Genomic DNA, 17,440 nt, shown 5'->3' with positions numbered 1-17,440 from the left:
TTCAACAACTGGGCGCCGGCGCTGGATTGGCGCTGGATCCGGGAGGTTTGGCGCGGGCGTCGTGGCGGAGTTAAAGTCACGTGATCGACATTTCCCGCCTTTCGTCTCGGTCGTGTGCGGACTCCCCTCGGCGCACGGGCCGATCCGTTCGAGTGTTAATTTTCGTCGACATATTGTTCAAGCAAGAGACTGCGACGACGTTTGACGATCTTCAGGACAGGACTCGCTGGCAATTTTACCGCAGGTACGTGTGCTTCACTTTGGCTTTTGCTATTGATATTCCACAAAACAGGCACGCAAAACGTATATGCGATCTAAGTAAGGCTCAAGGCGCAGCACTCCCGATCAGTTAGCAATGGATCAGCAAAGCGTATAATCTTTATTAAAAGCATAACGCCCGTGGTACAATGGCGTGAAATAGGGTTCCTGTTGCCAAACAGTTTACAGCTCTGAACAGAGTGCCACTAGGAGGTTCATCTTTTGGGCAACAACCATTCGAGACCGTACATTGTCACCCGTTGAGCGCTTAACGTTTCATGTTAGTGGTTGTTAACGTTTGAGCTGAACGTGTCGCGTGGGCTCATCGTTGTGTATTTGTGTGTTGTGCTGAGAATGGTCAGGGTTTATAAGTTCAAGCTGGCGCTATGCGTTGAGTGACGTAAACACGTGTTTCTTGAGGGAAAAGTACGTGTTGCTATATCTATTGGTGTGCGCAGGCTTCTCCTTCGGGGAAGGAGGGAGGTTTGTCGCAGTGCCCCCCCCCTTCCCCATTATACGTCTATGTGTGGGACTTACTTTGAGCCCCTCGTGCGCACGCCTATTATGCTGTCCGTTGTTACATGTGCCTAAATGCCTCGACCTATATTTTCGCGTGTTACACGTGTATGCTTCGCTGGCAGTGCACGTAGTCACGGAATATTTACTGGAGCCCTGGTGAACCGGTGGAAGTGATCAGGACCCCTTGCAGTGATTGAAAGGTCATGAACACAACATGCTGCGTCAAATAGGTGCCTTTTCTTTCTCTCTGGTATAAAATAATTCAGGTTGCCAATTCGATCTTAGCAGCTTGCCAATGTGTTGAGTGGTGTGATGCCAAATTCTACCTGTTTCTAGCTACATTTGGCCTTGAAATGTGTGAGCATTGAAAAAATATTTCTGCGTGCATATGCCGTAGAAAACCACAACAGATTTTTTTTTACCCATTTTGTGAAGAAAGGGCAACACAAGTCAACTCCGCTGCAATAAAAAATTGTCATTCGGTGATGCATACCAAAAATAAAAAGGAGCAGTTGTTACGGTAGGTAGTGTTTGTTTACGTTTGTTTGCTTGTTTGTTTGTATCAATAATGGGTTTCACGCAACCCCGTTGTGAAAATTTCTGGTGTAAAACGCCATGTGTTTTTTTTTCGTCTCCTAAGTAATGTGTCATATTTCCTCGAGTTTCTGTGTGCGATGCTTTCAGGTAGATAATTAAAGGTGTAATATTACGTAGTGGGTGGCGTCATCTCCGACCTGACACCCATTCTGATCCGACCACTGCCGTGTACTAAAATGTTCTGCGACTGTAATGAGCTGTTTTGTGTGTGTGTGTGTGTGTGTGTGTGTGTGTGTGTGTGTGTGCGTGTGTGCGTGTGTGCGTGTGTGTGTGTGTGTGTGTGTGTGTGTGTGTGTGTGTGTGTGTGTGTGTGTGTGTGTGTGTGTGTGTGTGTGTGTGTGTGTGTGTGTGTGTGTGTGTGTGTGTGTGTGTAGCTCCTCGTCTGCACTTGCGGCTGCTATTGTGGTGTGCACCATGGAACCACTCTGAGACGTTCAGAAAAGGTTCAATACTTAGAGGACCAATAGGCTAATAGCAAGTGGTCGTTGCTACTTGTTTACAGCACTGTATTTCTTATTGAAAGACTCCGTATTCGTCCATGCAGGGCGAGTAAGTGCTGGCACCTTTCGGGGATAAAATGTATTTTCTTTTTTGCTTTACCTAGCATCGCCTTTGTTTTCTTTATCAGTAAGTTTCAGCTAAAGCATCCACGTATTGCAATGTGCGGTCGCGCGATGGTTAGTGTTGTGTCGACGATGATATTGGTTTGCCCTTAAACTTGTCCATCCCGTTTCTCAACAAGATAGACAATCCTTCCTTACCCTTTAATTCCCTTCGGTTGCGGAATCACATCTGATCACAGGCGAATACTGGTGCATAAAATGATGTTAATGCTCACCTGCCTGCGTGTCCCCCCTCTTTTCTTTATTGAATATACTGAGCTGCTGAAACTCGTCGAGATTAGTCAATCGGGGAACGGAAAGGATCACCAAGGATCTGCTTCGCGTCCCAGAACGCGTGCGCCGATTTTCCTGGCCTGGGGTGCAGCATGGCCCGAGCTTCTCGGGCAGCCGAGTTTGCTCGCTTGCGGTAGCTGTGGCACGATGACAGTGTGGATAGCCGTGTTGCTAGAAATGGCTTCACGAATGCGCGTGGCGTTAGAAACACGTGTGGGGCATTTGCGGTGGTTATCAAAGAAACACCGCGTGCGAGCACGTCAGCGTCAATACTCACTCAGAATTTTAGCAGTGCAGCGACGTTAGCGTCATTGTTGGGCTGTATTTTTGCCAACTCAACACGCGCCTCCCACAGGCGTGTTTGTGGACGTATGTCCTCTTTCGCACAGGTTCTTTCGCTCCACCTGCAGCATGGAAATTTTCACTCTCGAAGGCAGCAAGGCTGCTCACGCAACGCTCTCGTGCTGATTCTTTCGGTTCCATCAAGTATTACGGATAAATGTAAGGACAAGTGGTCACCAGAAGTGCTTCCATCTTGTCGGCAACGCGGCTGTGATTGGATATTTTGTGAGCGCGGTTCAATGGGGAATGAGATCATAAGGAGGTTTAAAATAACGTTTGCGGGTGCTGCGGGCATTGCTTTAGTTGCGGGCGCCATATGAGTTTCAGAATAGCGTTTGCTCTTCCTGAGGAAACTTTTACCCCGACCGCAAACCCAAATGCACGGAAGCTACACACAGCAATTCGCGGGCCTCACGGGCCACGGTCGCCGCGTGCTATTTCGGATTTTCTGCAGGCGGGCCGCGAACGGCGGCTCGCGTTACAACGCATGTGCAGTGACAGCTACCGCATCGCAAGGGCTCGCGGTGCGCTATTCTATACCACCCTTATAGTAGCTGCGTGGCTTCCTTAACTTCTGCGTGCGTGTGTGCATAGTCTGTGCAGTAAATCTAAGAGATAAACCATGCGCTCGCTGGCGTTGCGGCGTGAGCACTGCTCTTTGGGAAAAGCAAAAGTGGTGGGGGGATTCAATACTCGCCGCGGGCTTCTGTCAATCGAACTGATGGATGAGTGAACTCGGATACAAAGTCGTTGATTCTGAGAAGGCCCGAGTTCAACTCGTGACTCTGATGGTGCCGCTGCGACTGTCAAGCGTTTGATGCGGTGAACTCTACGCGGCAGCTTCCTTGCATATAAAACATGCGACGCGCTTTTTATCCCTCTCTGTCCGTGCGCGCGCTTCTCTTGAAACGCCTACTGCCTGTCCCAGTGTTCGTGGGCGACCCGGACTGCGTGTCACTGGGACTCCGGTACGCGTTCTTTGCAGTGCACGTGGGAGCGTTCCCGCGCTCTTGTGGGACGCACACAACGCTTTCGTCAACGAGCACCGCTTGAGAGAGCTCAGCCGATGGTTACACTGCCAGTCTCCAGTCATGATAGGTTGCACTTCTGCACTCAGTGAAATGACAAACAAATGAAATAATTAAGATGCCTCTAGTTTGAAAACTCCACTCAACTTAGCCGACCGTCCCTAACGCGATGACTGGTTCGTCATAACCAATAAATCGCAGCGCGCTGAGGGGTGGATTTGACCTTTTTGTACTGTTGGCTCATTCGAAAGGGGGGGGGCTATGAGCCCACAGGTACATCAGCGCACGACTACACCTCGCTTATATGACATGAGACGTAGCAGCGAGTAGTGGGATTTGCGCTGATTTTGTGGTAAATTTACCTGTTCATAATGCCGGTAGTTTCACAGCAAGATCAAATATATAAGACGGGCATAAGCAGCTTCGCCTTTATATCTGCTCAAGTGGAATGTCCAAAATGTTGAGATGCGTTTTTGAAGAAACGTGCTCCTAACATTAGTCAAGTGTATTCCTCGTTATTTTCCAGGAAGGAATCAGCATCGCAGAAAAACTCTCTGAACTGCCACACACCCCTACTATCATTGCACTTGGTATGTTCAAATATGAGCTTTCGTTGCATTGCTATATATGTCTGAATGATTATGTAGCCTAACTTGCATTGAATTTGCCTCACATGTTATCACCACATCTGCTACCTTTATAGTAAGGAGGGCAGGAATGATTGTGATGTCAGAAAAGATTATAATGTGCTCCTTTTTCTGACCATGTACAAGAGTTTCTTTCCTTTGGTTAGGGTTTCTGCTGGCTGTGCTTAAGGAATGTTTTTGTCTTGTGTATTGAACAGGTACTCTTTGTTTTTATCTTTGTTAACTTGTGAGTACAGCTTTTAATGTGCTCTGGTGGTGGAAAACCCTGTAAGTGATAACCACAAGCAGCCTGCACATTCATTACATCACCTTGGCTAGCCTAAGTGAGAAGATTGGTTGAAATGACTACGTAGCGCATTGTCTGCTGCAAGTTGTCATCATGAGGAGAAGGTGGAGCAATTTGTGTGCACTTAACTACTGTGTAGCACCCATCTGCAGCAAACCACATGTCCAATTGACTGCTTAATTAAAGATGTGACTTTTGACACTATCTCTGCCAAAAGTTGTTTCTATGCAGCTATGCAAATGACAGCCATCTAAACTAAAAATCTGTGGTGTGCGTCTGTCACTGTAGAGCCTTTCATTGCAAGTTATCAAAAAGTAGAGGTGCTTTTCACATAAAGCTCTAAAGTCATGCAAGAACCTACCTAAATCAGCTCTCTAAGCACTGTACAGTGTTCATCAGTGAGTAATGAAAGAGATTTTTGAATCTCTTGTGCAGCTTGCTGCGCTCACAAGAAAACAGCTTCTGCTATTACTGCAGGAAGACTTGATCACTGTTTTCCAACAAGTATAGTGTTGCAGGCTTAGCTGCCGCAATGCAAGGGAATGTGCTGCATATTGTATTAGCCCTTCTTCATCTTTTCAAACGTGGTTGTCGCACAGTTACAGCTCTGACTTATTAGAATCAGTTTCATTGCTGCTGAGGGAGGGAGTCTGTATTCTGCTTAGTAGCATTTTTGGAATTTAAGAGGCAGAAACCCTCACCAATCAGTTGATGTAATCAGTATAATTGGTCCTTTTTTAAGTCACACCTAAAGGGGCCTTGAAACACTTTTTCAAAGTAACCATGATATGGATTCATGAAAAGATTTTATGGTTTCATGAATTCAATGCCGCGAAAACTTCAAGAGTCCTTCTTGTGCGAGTGGATTAACAAAAATTTGATGCACTTTGAAATTGCATTCTCTCTCTCTCGTCCCGACAAAAGCGCTAGAAGCTAAGCAGGGAGGTGGGGGTGGGGGATTGGCGTGGTCAATAAAAATACGCCACTCACGCCTCGTGATATTAAGAACTTTTTTTTTAACCGCAGCTTTTTCAGTGGGATCGTGTGTGCACACGTGGACAAGTCACAGCCTCCCGCGGCAATCCCTGTATTGACCGAGCGCGCCATGTTCAAATCACCCATCGTCTGGTAGAAGGCCTTCTACGAGTGCTTTCTGAGCTTGCTCCATCATTTGCTGAGAAGAGAAAGCAATGTTTAGCTAAATTTGATAATTTATTGCGAATTGCATGCCATGTGCCAAGCTATATTACTTAGCTCGCGTGTTGTCAAGAATCAGCAGCATTTTGAGACCATGTTCAAAAAGTGTTTCAGGGCCCCTTTAAGTCACCGACCCCGAACTGTACTCATCACGCGATTTTGTACCGCTGCCGAAGACACGTCACAGATGTCAATTACTTTTCTTGCAGTTTTCAGCTCTAGACAGCAGTTGTTGTCTATCAAAAACCACGTTTAGTGCCTTTCGTGCGTGTTTTCATCTCGGCAACAGTCATTTCATAGTGCTGTTTTGCAAGAAGAATACCAGTGGCAGCATTAGTGGCAACATGACACTTGTTGCCGACAGTGACTCGGGCGTTGCATTTGCCCGGCATAGTGCTTCTGATGACGACAAGAGCAGCAGTGACGATGATGTAGTGAGCAGTTTACATGTGTGGCATTGCGTGAACGCTGATAACCGACCACTTGCGCGATAAACATCTTAGCACTTTTCAGTGTGTTATCATGTATTGCATAAGGAAAATGCTTAGTTTCAGTATGTTGTGACCCGTTACCAGGTCATTCATTGAGTGAAAGCCGCCCTCAACAGCAGTTTTTCTTTTCTTAAATTTTTGTGCGAATTCCAGAAATCAGCGTGATAATAATTTTAAAATCAGAATTGCATAGACATATTGATGTATATCGTAAAATATTAATGATTTTTGTACAATTTTTGGAAGTTAAATAGGCATCAATATGGTTAAGTGGGAAGACCTTTTAGTGAAGTGTTTTAATTTATGTTTACTGAGAGTTAACTGTACTCAATATCACCTTGTTTTATTGTCAGGGGCCTCTATCATGTTAGTATATTGTGCAAACATTCAGTTCTCTGTTGGGAACTGTAAGCCATCTGCAGTGACACAAGTTCTATTCAGCCATATGACAAAATTGCACTTGGCTTGAAACCCAATCATATGTTGTGATCAGGTGCTTTGGATTCAGTAAATGTAGTGGGAACCTTTTTGATAAAGCAGCTATACGTTTCAGGCTGCATTGATTATAATAATAATGAAGTGATTTCAATCCGTTGGCTTGTTTGCTATCTTTTCACAGGAAACACTTTAAAGAAGGAATGCTTTGTGGCCTGCCAGCAGCTTCTTTTCATCGAGGCTGTGAACTTTTCAGAGGCTACCTGTCTTTTACTTAATAGGTACTAAATTTTCAACATAGCTTATGCACACCCTGTCTGGACAACACTGGAATTTCTTCATAGGTGAGTGATTTCTTCATAGGTGACTGATGATGCAATCAGTCTCTGTGTCCTGATCCACCACAGTGGTCTAGTGGTTATGGGGCTATACTGCTGACCTACAGGTCGTGAGATTCAATCCCAGCCATGGAAGCTGTATTTTAAATGAAGGCGATTATGCTGAAGGCTCATTTGCTTGGATTTAGGGGCCGACTAAAAAGGACCTCAAGTGGTTCAAATTTCTGCAGCTCTACCCTAAAGTGTCTCTCGCAAACATATTGAGAATTTGGGACATGTGACCCTTGAAATTGGGAAAACTGATAAGGAATCTTTGAAGCCCAATATCTTGCTAAATCTGAAGATAAATCTGTCAGTACCGCAAGATTATAATAGATGTTTTGTTCCAAATCACCCGATAGTACAACAACACCTATGCCTTCCATCTTTGAATAATGTAGGAAATTTTTTGTGATAAGGGGTTGTTCTGACGTAGACATAAGGGATCAATTTTCAGTAACGATTCAGTTGTCAGTTTAGCACTAGTCCTGTTGGGTGTGTTGCTTTATTGCCCGCATTCTTGTTTTTTTTTTTGTGCTGCTTCAAGTAATTTATAGAAAACAACAAATGAAGGGGAATTTTTTTGAGGAGCTCATTTTTTTGTAAGACGGAATGAAATAAATGCAACAGACACTAAGGCCAAAGAAATTTTTATGGATATTATATACAAATTTTGGTTAGTTGCCACTTGAAGAAGTGCTGTTGATCACATTTCAACATTTAAATAATTTAGTTCGTTTCACATAGTTACATTACATTTCACGTAGTTTAGTACTGAGACACAGAGTGGGAAAAGCTCCTGACACCTTGCATGTCTAGTGTGTACTGAAATAATTTTCCGAATTGTTTTGTGAAAAGTTAAATCGTGTCTCTATTATAAAAAAATGGAGCCTCCTCAGCCGCAGATTCATTCTTGAGCCTGGATTTTCTGAATCCTCAGAAGCTGGGGTTTGTATAGCTTAACAGCACCAACTGGCAGGCGTTATGCTCTAAAATGTTCGAAACATTGATTGTATAGTAAGACAAAGTTTGGCTGAATCAAGCTGCCTGTTTTTGAGCAAACACATTGAGCAATTAGGTCGAGTGAAACTGGCACCGCCGGTATCCGTTTCGGAAGTGTCTGACATTGGAGCAGAAAGTTCAACTGATACGTCAGGTGAAAGAAAAAAGGCCTGCAAAGGTCTGAAATCGCAAGACAATTCGAAATACCACCGCAGCAATATCAACTATTCTAATTTCTCAGGAAATGAAAGCGCAACCATGATTTTATGTATTCTGAAGTGGAAAGAGTGCTTCTCGAATAGTTGAAAAGCATTAGAAGTACAAACCTTTCTGTAAATGGGTCTGTATAGACTGCAGAATCCAAAGCCCTAGACACCTGAATGGGCAAGCAAGATTTAAAGTGCAGCAAGGGCTAGCTTGAACATTTCAAAAGACAGCACGATGTGTCTTAAAATTGATCATTAGTGAAGGTGCAGCCGTGGAGCACGATGTCGTGGATAGATGACGCAAGCGTCGGCTGAGCGCCCTACTTCAGCAGTACGCAGAAAGAGACATTTACAACTTGGACGAGTCCGCATTCTTTTACAAACTATTTCAAAAGCGCATGCACTCTACACAGGGCGAAACTTTATCATGATGTAAACAAATCAAAGAACGCATTACAGTGCTATTGGGTGCTAACAAGATAGGGGAGGACAAACTTTCTTTGTGTCACAGAACGAGCGCTAAAAAAAGAGCGCGCCGCCAAATCCTTGCGACAACGGGCGGCAGAAACGCCGCGAGGTAAAAAGAAAAAAAAAGAAAGCAAACATCCAGGGCTCCCGGGCGCGCGCTCTCCCCGCAGAAGCACGGCTTCGCAGACGAACCTCCTCACCCCACATCGGCGGCCCAGCAAGGCCGCGATTTTTCTAGAACGAAGGAGGTGGGGTCAGACCAAGTGAATCATCCTCCGGAGAGGGCAGTCGAACCGTCTCGCACCTCTCCCCAGCTTTCGCTGCGTATCGCGCCGACGAAATGACGAGAAGCGTCTGGAATGTCGCGCGCAAGGTATTTAATCGAGCGGCCGAGACGAGAAATCAGGAGAAGACGGAAAGTTAGCGCCGGCGCGCGTAGGGATTCCGCCGGGGAGTCGGCGAAGGTGCTGTCCGTAGTGACAGAGCAGGAGATGAAGAGGAGTTCCACCTGTGGGTGAAGGCTCGAGCTACAGGCAAGAGCGGGGGTTTACCGCTATCGAGCGAAGACGCGGGCAACAGCTGCGTGTGGGAAGCCGACGGATTTCCGGCGAAGAAGCTTGAAGCTTGGAGAGTGGCCATTTGAGGACACGAGGTTTCCTGGAAGAGAAACTTCGAGAGCTACGGAACGACAACAACGCTGGACTTTGAGTGAGTGATTCTCGGAAGAGTATCATTCAGACCTTTGATCCAAGGACTTTGGACTGAATAGGTTTTCTATCGTTTTAGTCCTTAAGTGTCTTGGTTGTTCAATGCATGCGACTGCATTGTAGAGCGTATTGTTGTCTGTGTCCGTTGTTTTGAGTGTGGCTGATTGTACTGTGTAGTACGTTGTCTGATTGGTGACGTATTGTATGTAACTATTGTGGAGTGTGCATTCTTGTGTATTGTTTTCGATCTGCCATTTTTGAGAATATAATATTTGTTTTGATTATCAACTCTCGACTCTGACTTGTTCTTTGGGCCACAGCCGGCGTCCGCTGGCGCGCCAAAAAGGACCACTTCTAAATTGTCCACGCTTTCGTGGTGCGGTTCGGGGGGCCGATAGTTCGGCTCTTGGAATTAGCCCGGCGATCGCCTCCCTAATAAACGGGACAGGTGTGACAATTAATCTGGCGTCCGCGACAGGACCTTTTGGTGCACAGTGTGTCCAAAGTAGTGAGAAAGAGCCTCGAGTTGTTGATAGTGCTATCGGAACGATTTTGTGTGTTGTTCAGTGTTCTCGTTAACGAGTGCAGGAGAGTGTTTCGATAGACTGATTTAGGCAGATACTTTTTGCACGCGGCAAGACTTTATTTGCGAGACACAATGGATCTCGAAAAGTTAGTAGCTCTTGGTGAGAAGATGGGTCTTTCTGGCGCCGAACTACGGAAGTGGGTAAGCCGGAAGGAGAAAGAGGCGGTGGGGAGAGAGAGGTTGGCAGCGGAGAGGGCCAAGGAAGAAAAAGCAGCTGAGTTGGAACGAGAGAGGTTGGCAGCCGAGAGAGCGAAGGAAGAAAGAGAGCAACAATTGAAGTTGGAATTGGAGAGAGAAAAGTTGGCAGCTGAAAGGGCGAGAGAAGAAAGAGAAGCAAAGGAGCGACAGCTGAAAGAAGAAAGAGAGGCAAAAGAGCGACAGCTGAAGGAAGAAAGAGAGCAGCAATTGAAGTTGGAGCTGGAGAGAGAAAAGTTGGCCGCCTAAAGGGCGAGAGAAGAAAGAGAGGAAAGGGAGCGGCAGCGGCAGCACGAGATGGAACTCGAGCGGCTCCGTTTGCAACAGCGAAGTGAAACTCCGGTCCAAGCTAGAGTTGAAAGCAGCGAACGGGAAGATCACGGCTTCCGCTTGAACCCAAGCAAGCTGCTCGTAGCGTTTGATGAAAGGAAGGACGACCTTGATGCGTACCTTCACCGATTCGAGACGATTGCGAAGAGCCAGAATTGGCCGGAACATCAATGGGCAACTGCTTTGAGTACTTGCTTGAGTGGTGAAGCGCTCAGTGTGTACGGTAGGCTGACGCCGACCGATGCAGCCAACTATGCCAAGGTGAAAGCTGCTTTGCTGAAGCGATTTAGATTTACTGTGGAAGGATTCCGGGACAGATTTCGGACAGGAAAGCCAGCTGATGGTGAGACGGCTATGCAGTATGCCGCCCGACTTTGCCATTATTTCGACAGATGGATTGAACTTTCAGGGACAGCGCAGGAGTACGATGAACTTAGAGAGCTGCTAATTAGAGAACAATTTCTTACTAGTTGCCACCCAAGCCTGTCACTGTACTTGAAAGAGAGGAGAACTAAGTCACTTGAAGACATGCTTGAATTAGCTGATCAATTCTTGGAAGCGCAAGGTGGCACTAATTTGGCCAAAGTCAAGAAGGATTGTCCCGATGATTCGAAGAAATTGGCTCCCGAAGAAAAGAAGCGTGCACCAGAGAACATTCCGCGATGTTTTCTGTGCAACCGAGTGGGTCATCGCGCGAAAAACTGTCGAACGATCTTTACGAGCCCTACGGCAGTAAAATGTTTTAAGTGTGGTCAGACTGGGCACAAAGCAGATGCATGTCGGAACGGAGTGAGTCAAACTCACCAGGTATCCTGTGTGCAAGCAGCACCGAAATCTGATAATAATGCCGTCACTGATGGATTCGTAGAGTTGAAGAATGGGGAGAAAATTCCTATTGTGGGTGCTGTATTGTCAAAACAGCCAACCGGTGTTACGAAAGGAATGCCAACGCTGCCTGGAAAAGTTGCCGACAAGAAGATTACGGTGTTAAGAGATACCGGCAGCTCCACTGTTATCGTGAGGAGAAATTTGGTAAGGGAAAGAGAGTTGACAGGCAGAACGAAACCGGTTTGCCTAATTGACCGTACGGTTCGGATACTTCCCGAAGCAGAAATTGAGGTGGAAACCCCGTACTTCAGCGGGAAGGTTACTGCTTTATGCATGACGACCCCCCTGTATGACCTTGTCATCGGAAACATCGACGAGGCGCGAGGGCCAAGTGATCCAGGATGTTTGGGAGAAGACCCGAAGATAGAGCCCTCGCCAACACAGCGGCCGCGAGATACAGTGGAGGAGCACCCCATGACGGATCTCACTAGAGCCCGAGGCGAAGCCGCGGCGCAAGAGACAGCTAAGGAGAAGACGATCGTGTCGAATAAGTTCACGGGCCGAGCAACCGGACTTACGTCGGCACGACCTCAACCGACCGACAGTGTAAAGGAGACGGAGTTGGCCAGCCGGGCAAAAAGTAGAGGCATGATCAAGCGGGTAAATAAACAGACACGACCCGTCGAATGTAATGACGCGTTAACGGTGTCGGAAGAGACAACGATGGCTGAGACGACGCCTCAGATATCGTCGTTGGAAAGGGCTCGGCGAAAAGGAACGTGGAAACACAAGAAGAGATCGAGCGAGCACCGCAAAAAGGGGCGCAAGCGCTGCTCGAAGTACTCAGGATAAGTGCTGAGGTCAAAGAAGAATGGGTTTGGCAGTGCTGAGTGACATATGTTGTGTTAATGTTCTTGTTATCCTGTGTCACAAGTGTCGAAGTGTTGTGCCGTGATGTGATGTATAGTGTTGTATAATTGTTGTAATGAGAGAACTTTGTACGTTTGTATTGTTTAGAATGTGTGATGAAGTGTTGTAGGCATATACCTGTGGCTATATTTCATGTGTTGTGGAATTGAACTACAATGTACGATTGTATTGAGTGATATATTGTGAATGTGAAGTGTCATGAGCGACGGATTGTGTTACAGTCTGTGAGAATGTGTGGTGACTGTTCGCGCTCGTTTGTGTGGTTTTGAATATTATAAGATAATATTCTTAAAGTGGGGGGCAGTGTCACAGAACGAGCGCTAAAAAAAGAGCGCGCCGCCAAATCCTTGCGACAACGGGCGGCAGAAACGCCGCGAGGTAAAAAGAAAAAAAAAAGAAAGCAAACATCCAGGGCTCCCGGGCGCGCGCTCTCCCCGCAGAAGCACGGCTTCGCAGACGATCCTCCTCACCCCACATCGGCGGCCCAGCAAGGCCGCGATTTTTCTAGAACGAAGGAGGTGGGGTCAGACCGAGTGAATCATCCTCCGGAGAGGGCAGTCGAGCCGTCTCGCACCTCTCCCCAGCTTTCGCTGCGTATCGCGCCGACGAAATGACGAGAAGCGTCTGGAATGTCGCGCGCAAGGTATTTAATCGAGCGGCCGAGACGAGAAATCAGGAGAAGACGGAAAGTTAGCGCCGGAGCGCGTAGGGATTCCGCCGGGGAGTCGGCGAAGGTGCTGTCCGTAGTGACAGAGCAGGAGATGAAGAGGAGTTCCACCTGTGGGTGAAGGCTCGAGCTACAGGCAAGAGCGTGGGTTTACCGCTATCGAGCGAAGACGCGGGCAACAGCTGCGTGTGGGAAGCCGACGGATTTCCGGCGAAGAAGCTTGAAGTTCGGAGAGTGGCCATTTGAGGACGCGAGGTTTCCTGGAAGAGAAACTTCGAGAGCTACGGAACGACAACAACGCTGGACTTTGAGTGAGTGATTCTCGGAAGAGTATCATTCAGACCTTTGATCCAAGGACTTTGGACTGAATAGGTTTTCTATCGCTTTAGTCCTTAAGTGTCTTGGTTGTTCAATGCATGCGACTGCATTGTAGAGCGTATTGTTGTCTGTGTCCGTTGTTTTGAGTGTGGCTGATTGTACTGTGTAGTACGTTGTCTGATTGGTGACGTATTGTATGTAACTATTGTGGAGTGTGCATTCTTGTGTATTGTTTTCAATCTGCCATTTTTGAGAATATAATATTTGTTTTGATTATCAACTCTCGACTCTGACTTGTTCTTTGAGCCACAGCCGGCGTCCGCTGGCGCGCCAAAAAGGACCACTTCTAAATTGTCCACGCTTTCGTGGTGCGGTTCGGGGGGCCGATAGTTCGGCTCTTGGAATTAGCCCGGCGATCGCCTCCCTAATAAACGGGACAGGTGTGACACTTTGCTTATACTGGGAAAGGCAGCAAAGCCTCAGTCGACTAGCCGGCCGAAATAGACAACTTGCTTGGAGGCCCTGATGAGGAAGATGAGCCGCTAGACTAACAGCTCCGTGAAATACCAACAATGGCACAAAGGCAAAAGAGCCTCCGTCTGTTACAAAATAGAGTGTAGGGCTCGAGCGGTGACCATGACTTCATAGTTTGCCTCAACAAACTCAAGCAGGCAATCCTTGCGCCCAGCCAAAGCACCCGACAAAGATAGCTGAATGACTTTTATGTGTGTGAATAATATGTTTCACGTGATACCACTTCTGGGAAGTTGTCATAGCTAATTTGGCTGTACTTGCTTATCTTTTATCAGGCAGTTGCGTATATCGAATCACTGCTTATATGGAATTTTTTCGCCGTCCCGCTGACTTCGTTATTACGAGGGTTTACTGTACTTATTGCTACAGAAAAACAGAAAGTAAAGTTTTTTTGTAAGTACTTTTAGGAGTTACATATTTATGATCTCTAAAGGACAGTTTAGTAATCATGCTTAACGTGGTCACCCTTCAGTGTCTCCCTTTTGTGGCATCCACTGAGAAGTCAATCAGCTTTTTTGTTTTGAGTGATAATTTTGTTGACTCGTCCAGACAATTTAGGTATACATGTCTTTTATTCTTCGAGGAGTTTGATTGCACTGTGGATGCATTAGAGCCGCTTTATATGTTTCATTTGTTATTGCTAGGTAGATGCAATAGTATTTTGTTTTGGCAAAGATGGCCTTCTTTCATTAGTCGACGTGTCCTAATATTTTCTGTTTGTTGCGTTTCTTTTCAGGTAAACCATAAGGCATGGTGCGATCGGCAAAATAAATTCCACCTGTATATGTTCAGAATGGCTGGATGTTCAGAGTTCATTTTGCAAGTATAGTAGTATGTATGCACACTTCCTGTCAAGGCTATGGACTGTCTCACTCTTTGGAGGAAGCATAGTGAATGCAATGAGCTCAGCTGAGAAATATCAGGCTATGTTACCACAGGAGGCGTTTTATTGCTTTACTGTAATCTACGTGCTAAACTTGAAATGACACTGTTTTCTGGGGCAATGCATGCCACAGGAAGATGTGCTTTTCACAGTGACATGCTACAACATTTGACCAGCTAGCAGAATCGCAATGTTTACTGACCAGTACCAGCAGTTGCTTCCACTAAACTGCTGAAGAAACGCAAGACAGAGTTCAAGCAAAGCATGCACGACCATGTTTTTTTTAAATATTGCTTGCAGTCAGTTGCATTACATTACAAGTTAGCGAATCGAATACACAGTTAAGTACTGGGTAAACAAAAACAGATGTGCATATTTATTGTCCCAGCTTGAACATCTATACAGGTCAGAAAAACAAGCCTGGTTACACTTTATTTACAAATTCACACATGATAGTACGCTTCTGCGAGTAATGAATTTTAAGTTCAAAGTGAATAGTAATTTATCTGGAATAATTTTAAATCGAATTCGAATAGTGTATTTCACATATTATAAAAAATGGCCATGTTCATCGTCATCCAATCAACTTGCACAATATTATTTTCAAGTGAAACAAGGCGCATGCAAATGTCGTTCTTTCTGTTTTTGTTTCAAAGAAAGTGCAATTAACTTTGAATAGTGCTAGCATAATTTGTCTTTCTGCAGAATGCAAGTGATAAGTAGTAAAATATGTTAGATTTTAAGATTTGTTATACTTGGAGCATATAAGCCAGCATAACAATCTTTTAAAGTTGAAAACGAAAAATTGATTCGAGGGCAATATGTCAATTTAACCTATAAAAGTAAGGCTTTGCAGCAGTGCGAATTATTTCTGCAAAGAAGTTTTCATGGCATAGCACTTTTATACAGCAGTGAAACTACTTTTTGCAGGGGATTACCTGCACCTATGTGTTGCACGTAATTTTGAGCACATAACTTTCAATAATTTATATTGGAATCAAAATTATTTAAAAAGCATTAATATTCATTTGAACATTTGTCGTGCTCGAGTATTCCCATAAGCCTACGATATCGCATGAACAGTGCAATATGTATATAAACCGCATGTATTCAATCCACATATGGTGAGTGGTAAAATACATGTGAATATATTATCAATGCAAACGATAATAATATATCAAATTGCCTTATAAAGAATTTTTAGTTTACTTTCATCCGGGATGCACTGCAATATTGTCTATCTATATTCCAGGTGCAAATATCGGGCCTTTATTTTTACGTGGTGTCTTCTGCAAGCACTGTGCATTATTTCACTGCATGCGAGTCTGAGTAAATATTGTGGTCTGTCAGCCCGAGGGGAAGATCAGCAAGGGCTTCACCCTTGCTGGTCTTCCCCTGGGATTCGCATGGAACAGAAACGGAGAAGGAGGAGTTTTGATATTTACTTAATAAATTCGTAAGAACTCCACCACAGCATAAAAACAACACATTCTGGCTCGCAGCATTTCCGCTAGTGAAAAGTGAGGGGGGGGGGGTACCGGCAACGGCTTCAAGGGGCAATCGCCCCTACTGCTCGCTCTCTAGATCCACCACTGGTCAGTACATCCCACAAAATATAATATTGACTTGAAATGACATCAAATTAGTCAGCAACAGTGTCCGTTTTACTTTCTCGCTATCATAAAGACCTACGTATACACTGTTCTTGGAGCGGAGGGTTGCGTTCACCTGTAACGTAATGCGTTTGTAGGAAATTCCTTCATAAGAAAACAGCTGTGAAACAGCCACGGAAAGGTGCTTTTTCCGAATGAAGTACTCTGCGGTGACCGTTTCAGTCACGGAAAGGTGTCTGTTATTAAAAAAGCTGGGACGGGGTGTTTTGTGATGGCCGTGCTAACGTTAGCATTCCGTAAGAGGACTCCTTCTTACAGAAACCGGTCTAATCTGTTTCACGGAAGTGCTCGGCACCGCTATACCTTCAGCCTTCTCCGTGAAGAAGGGCCCTCATTTTTCACAGTTAAGAAAAGTTTGTTAGCTTAAGGTAGGTTGTAACCTTGAATAAACACTACTGCCTCATTAACTGCTTGCAGGACACCTAAAATTGCATCGTTTTGCTGCGGCAACTGCTCATGACTGTTTTTCGCGACAGAGCGTTGTAAAATGCAAAGTATGAAATTAGTGAAATGGTGGCAAACAAAATTTAGTCAAATATTATTTTCTTTTTTTGCATGCCGGAGTCAAGTGTTGGAGTAACTATAGCCGTTTTGCGTTGTGCACTCTATATGTGGTTGTGTGCATAAACTGAAGTTTTACTCTACTCCTGTTCTCTTTATATTGTTGCCTATATGTTTATTTCTTGTGTGCAATTTATAATCATGATACCCCAGCTGTATTTCAGCGTCCCGCAGTGCAATGAACCTCTCTTTGTGCCTGCGTTTATCAAACGTTGACAAAGTTGGCATGTGCTTACCAAGATTATCATTTGAACATAAAAGTTTTCCCTCCTCTAAAGATTCTCATGTTTTAATTAAAATGTGTGCATAGACACACTCTGGCATCGTGTGCTTGCTGCTCTAGCGCTGCAGCTTACACGAAGCTAATTGATGCATGCAAACAACGTGTGAAAAAAAATTAAGGTATGGCCACAGACCAGCACACCAGTAGAAGTGGTCTCGGAGGCTGTATAATATTCATTCCTTGTCGCTACAAAATG

At 45.3% G+C, this 17,440-nt stretch overlaps 1 long non-coding RNA gene across 1 annotated transcript; it reads left to right on the top strand.

The window, feature by feature from the left end:
* Positions 1 to 17,238, top strand: LOC142774817 (uncharacterized). The gene is made up of 4 exons (XR_012886569.1): positions 1 to 244; positions 4,167 to 4,230; positions 6,881 to 7,040; positions 14,581 to 17,238. It is a non-coding gene; the product is annotated as an uncharacterized LOC142774817 (long non-coding RNA).
* The last annotated feature ends 202 nt before the right edge of the window (positions 17,239 to 17,440 follow it).

Source organism: Rhipicephalus microplus, chromosome 10, assembly GCF_043290135.1.
Source record: "Rhipicephalus microplus isolate Deutch F79 chromosome 10, USDA_Rmic, whole genome shotgun sequence".
Taxonomy (NCBI): Eukaryota; Metazoa; Arthropoda; class Arachnida; order Ixodida; family Ixodidae; genus Rhipicephalus; species Rhipicephalus microplus.
The sequence above is the reverse complement of the archived record's forward strand: the minus strand, read 5'-3'. Positions and strand labels throughout refer to the sequence as shown.